The sequence below is a fragment of the Lithobates pipiens genome, unplaced genomic scaffold (genome assembly GCF_037356315.1).
Source record: "Lithobates pipiens isolate NorthernLeopardFrog02 unplaced genomic scaffold, aLitPip1_a1.2 Scaffold_22, whole genome shotgun sequence".
Lineage (NCBI taxonomy): Eukaryota > Metazoa > Chordata > Amphibia > Anura > Ranidae > Lithobates > Lithobates pipiens.
In genome coordinates this window covers 38,230,193-38,236,192 of record NW_027507784.1, presented here as the reverse complement: position 1 = coordinate 38,236,192, position 6,000 = coordinate 38,230,193, and positions in this window count along the sequence as shown.

The window sequence follows — 6,000 nt, the reverse complement described above, 5'->3', positions numbered from 1 at the left end:
CATGGACTCCTGTTTTCTATGAGACTCTACTATCAATATAAAACATATGTCCACACCATGTATCACTATGACCAGGCCAGAATACTGGTACCCAAATTGGAACACAATCACTATTAAAACAATCAGCCTCACTAAAGAGTGTATTGCTAAAAGCGTTATATAATTATTAACATTTTTAAAAGGTTACTCCACCTTTTCACAAAACATGAAAAGGTGAACTAACTCGCACTCCCGGACGCTTAACTCAGAGGTCCAAAAGGAGGACTCAGAAGCAGGGGCATCAAAACCATAAAGGGAAAAATAGAACTCAAAATAGTGTAAAACCCTTTTATTATAAGGATAAAAAAAGTAAAAATGCACTTACAAGTGTATAAAAGAAAATAAGCCTTAAGTCCGTAGCGCCGGCCGGACGCACACAGACAGACCCGTTCTCCTGGAACCCGTCACAAACACGAGGTGATAAGTAGCGTACCGCTCAGCCCTACGCGTTTCGCAACAAAATTGCGTCATCCAGGGGCACGAATGCCCCTGGATGACGCAATTTTGTTGCGAAACGCGTAGGGCTGAGCGGTACGCTACTTATCACCTCGTGTTTGTGACGGGTTCCAGGAGAACGGGTCTGTCTGTGTGCGTCCGGCCGGCGATACGAATGCCCCTGGATGACGCAATTTTGTTGACTCGTGTTTTTGTTGACTCGTGTTTTGTTGACTCGTGTTTGTGACGGGTTCCAGGAGAACGGGTCTGTCCGTGTGCGTCCGGCCGGCGCTACGAATGCCCCTGGATGACGCAATTTTGTTGACTCGTGTTTTTGTTGACTCGTGTTTTGTTGACTCGTGTTTGTGACGGGTTCCAGGAGAACGGGTCTGTACGTGTGCGTCCGGCCAGCGCTACGAATGCCCCTGGATGACGCAATTTTGTTGCAAAACGCGTAGGGATGAGCGGTACGCTACTTATCACCTCGTGTTTGTGACGGGTTCCAGGAGAACGGGTCTGTCCGTGTGCGTCCGGCCGGCGCTACGGACTTAAGGCTTATTTTCTTTTATACACTTGTAAGTGCATTTTTACTTTTTTTATCCTTATAATAAAAGGGTTTTACACTATTTTGAGTTCTATTTTTCCCTTTATGGTTTTGATGCCCCTGCTTCTGAGTCCTCCTTTTGGACCTCTGAGTTAAGCGTCCGGGAGTGAGTCTCCTTCCCAAGATCTATTGGAGCAGTGGAACCAGGAGGACATCGAGGAAACCCCCCCCCCGGCTGGAAGTGGTGTTTATTTTCACAAGTCTCGTGTGACCCTCTGTAGTGGGGGGTCATGCCTATCTGGTAAGCAGCAAACCTTATCGTATGTTGGTGGTGGATTGAACACAATTTTTCCCATCTTGGACCTAGTGGTGAACTCTCTACGAATATTGTGGTTTATATTTTTTATATACATTTTCATATTTTTTGGAGGACTTTTATTTACAGTTCTACGTTAACCAATTTGGTGGCTCCCATACACGGACTTATTGTTTATACACTGGGTGTTTATGTTTTTTCATTTTTTATGCATTATGCATTTATAGGCCTACGCCATGGAATTTTATTGTATGTGCTAAATTGCAGTAGTCATATTTTGGGTTTTGAGACATTAACACATGTGTGTTTTATATCACGTATATATATATATATATATATATATATAGGGTCGCTATACCCTGTATAATATTCATTCTAACATTATTAATTTTTGCACAATTAGTCGTTTGTATCTGTTTATTGCGGCTTATGATTTTTCGTACTATTTAACAATAGTATTGATAAGACCACTACTATATAATAATAATAATAATAATAACAATAAAACATATGCAAATCAATGTGAATAATATGAAATACATTGGCTAATATGAGATTCTACAACACCCACTACACTGGCTACGTGGGTAGCAGAAGACAGTCAGGGAAGGAGGCAAGTACAGCAGAGATTGGGGGTGCGGGGAGCGTACAGTGCAGTGTCTCAAAACACTCTAAACAAAGGGCCAGAATACTGTCCTTCAGATTTTAGAGGGGCCAAGACGCTGGCGAGTGGGAGAAGAAAATGTCTTGGCGTTAGTAAGAGTAAACAAGGCCCCATCTTAGGTATTAGAGTTTAGACATATGCACTGACAATTTTTTTTTCTTTTTGCGTTTCATTTGTTTTTTTTGCTTTTTTGGGGAAATTCGAAAATCGGGAAATTCAGAAATCCAAAAATTTGAAAATCTTAAAAAAAAGAAAGAAAATCAGTAAAATTCGAAATAACTAACTAATAATAACTATTTTTAATTATAGGTATTGGAATTTCCTTTAAAATTTGGCTGTTTGTGAACGTAACAAATACAAATTTATCTGAAGTTACGAATTATCCAAATTAACGAATGTCGCATCTAAACCAATGTAATGGAACAAATTAATAATTAATAATAATAAAAAGGTTTTATTATTATTATTAGATCGTTACGTTCCATTCTTTTAGATACAGCATTCGTTATTTCAGATAATTTGTAACTTTGGATAAATTCATACTCGTTACGTTTACTAACAGCCAAATTTGAATGGAAACACCAATACCTATAATTTAATAGTTATTTCAGATTTTCATTCTTTAGAAGTTTTCGAACTTTCCCATTTCAGAAATTCGGAAATTCGGAAATTTCAGAAATTGAAAAAATCGGAAATTCGGAATTAACAAATTTGTCAAAAATCGTTATAAAAACGAATTCGGAACTAAAAAAATTGCACGTCTATTAGGGTTAGGAAATGTGCCCCAATGTTGGAGTCAATGGGAGAAATAGTTCCCCATCAGTGGTGTCAGTGGGAGAAATAATTACATAGTTGGTATGGTTGAATAAAGACACTAATCCATCCAGTTCAACCTGTGTTGGGGTGCGTGTGTGTTCATGTCGATAATCATTCCCCATATACGGTATATTATGATCACTAAGATACATAGTCCCAGAGTTTTTGGAAACTATCAATACTTGCTGCTAACATCACCGATTGTGGAAGGGAGTTCCACATCCTCGCAGCCCTCTCAGTGAAAACCCCCCTACGCAGCTCAGGGTTAAACCGCTTCTCCTCTGGATTCAACGAGCGGCCATGTGTCTTTTTACACTCCCCAAGCCTGAATAGTTTTCTTCCTATGCCGGGACCACCATTAAGGTATTTATATATCACCATGATGTCTCCTCTCAAGCGTCTCTTCTCCAAGGAGAATAAGTTTAATGGTTGTAGTCGTTTCTCATAATCGAGGTCCTCCAGTCTCCTTTTTACATTTTGTTGCCCTTCTCTGAACTCTCTCCAGCTCCAGCACATCCTTACTGAGGATTAGTGACCAGAACTGGACAAAAACACTACAGATGTGGCTGTAATAAATAAATAATATCAATAAATAATAATGGGCCATTGTTGGTGTTACTAGCAGACATTATGCCCCATCGTTGGTGTTGGGGGGGGGGGGGGTTAGTGCTCCAAGGGTTGGATAAAGATAGGCAAAGGCCACATCTGGCCCGGGGGGGTGGCCGTGCTGGGACAAGGAGTAGGCAGGAGGGGCATCAGTAAGGGAAGACACCCCCCTCACCCACGCAATCTCCAGATCAGTGGCTATCAACCAGTGGGCCACAGCTTAATGGCTGCTCCGATAGCTATTGCCGTCAGGATGTGCTCCAAACATACCCTCTCTCTCCAGCCCATCTGCCTATGGCTGACACTAAAACACACCGTGCATGTACAACTACCTTCTAGGCACAAGAAAGCAAGTGATTGGCCATATATGGGCAGTGTACACTCCATGCCAATCATCGACGGCCGAAGCAAAGGATCAAAAAATGGGCACAAGGTGGTACACCTATTCTTTGACATGGATTAGGAGGGGGGTGGGTGCATTTCTACATTCTTGGCCTGGGCACCGGAGGATCCTGTCCCAGTAATGACCACTGGTGTATTGAGTTAGTTTATCCTTAACCACTTGCTTACTGGATACCTACAGTAAACCCCCTCCTGCCCAGACCAATTTTCAGCTTTCAGCGCTGTCACTCTTTGAATGACAATTGTGCCGTCATACAACACTGTACCCAAATGAAATTTTTATCATTTTTTTCCCACAAATAGAGCTTTCTTTTGGTGGTATTTGATCCCCTCTGGATTTTTTATTTAAAAAAAAAATTTAAAAAGACCAAATTTTTTAAAAGAAATAAAAAATCGTTTTATATTTTGTTAATAAATTTTGCAAACAGGTAATTTTTCTCCTTCATTGATGTACGCTGCTGAGGCTGCACTGATGGGCACTAATAGGCAGTACTGGTGGGCACTGATAGGTGGCATTGGTGGGCACTGATGGGTGGCACTGATAGCTGGCACTGATAGGCACTGATAGATGGCAGTGATGAGCACTGATGGGTGTCACTTAAGGGCATTGATAGGTGGCAGTGATGGGCACTGATGGGAGGCAGTGATGGGCACTGATCAGCACTGGTAGGTGGCACTGATTGACACCACTGGTGGGCATTCATAGGTGGCACTCGTGAGCATTGATAGGTGTCACTGATTGCTGGCACTTATGCACTAATTTGTGGCACTGTGTGGGCACTGGCAGGTGGCACTTGAAGGCGGTATTGGTGGGCACAGATGAGGCGGCTTCGCTTCTTCCTCTTCGGGACAGATGTCCCTCACACTGAAGCCGGTGACTGGATTTCTTTTCTCCTCACGCTGTCAGAAAAACGATTACCTGATCTTCTGGTTACATCCCGTGATCAGCTGTCATTGGCCTACAGCTGATCACGTGGTAAGAGACCAGGATCGGCCCCTTACTCTGATCTGTGATCACCTGAGTCTCATTGACGCAGTCATCACAGCGCGTGACGCATGCGCCCTGCAGGGGGCGTGCGGGGAGCCTGCAAAGGGGAGGACGTCTATTGACAGCCTCCCAGCAAAGTATAGGCAGTATTTTCCTAATTTTGTATAAAAGTAAGAGTGGGTTATAACCCTGTCAGATTATTATAATTTTTTAATTTTTTTTGCCATCTGCGTCCCATTGGGGAGATTTACCTTCACTTTCTACCCCATAGCCAAAATAGAAGCAAGAGAAAATCCCTGCAAATGACAGGAATCCCTTGGGGACAACCTGGGTCACCAGAACTAGTGTACCCATTAGAAGATTCCCCCTCTATTACTATTCTGGGGACAACCCAAAATGGGGGGATTTTCTTTTACTTTCAATATTAATGGTCTTTCAATATAAAAAAAAAAAAAAAGGGCTTTAGTTATTACTTTGAATGTGAAAAAGTGAACACTTTAACCACTTCACACAAAATCGCGTACCTGTACGCCATTTTGTTGAAGTGGTTTGTTTCCCAAGGTGACCATCTTGGCGTTTGTCAAGAGGGTTGAGAGTGCCCGAAGAGTTCCTCAATGGTCACATCACTCTGAAAACACCTGATCTCATCTGATCTCGGAGGCTAAGCAGGTTCAGGCCTGGTTAGTATCCGGATGGGAGACTTCACCCCGGTAACTGTTTTTTTTGGAGCTGGCGGTCAGCTATGTGTTGATAGCAGCCACTCGGCCGCTATCACGAGTAGCGGGAGGGGATGCCCCCTTCCCCCAGGAGACCCGAGCGACCAACCGGCATGTCTGCCGGCTCACCGAAGAGACGAATGAAGCTGGAATCAGCTTAGACTGGGTCACCGATGTAAAAACACATAAGTGACGTCGCAAAATTACTTCAGGTTTACTTGGCTGCCAATGGCACCGATTTTAAAAAAATGGCAGTATTCCAAAATGCCGAGTACCTGTCGAAGCCTATTACTGTCACATTCCTGTTGTTTACATTCTTTGTGACAGGAATAAAAATGATCAGATTTTTTATTTTTTATTTTTAAAGGGACAATGTTAAAAAAAAAAATCAAAAAAAAATCAAGAAGAACAAAACAAAAACAAAAAATTTTTTATAGCGCCACTGTCCCCACACACCAAAGAAAACGCATACGT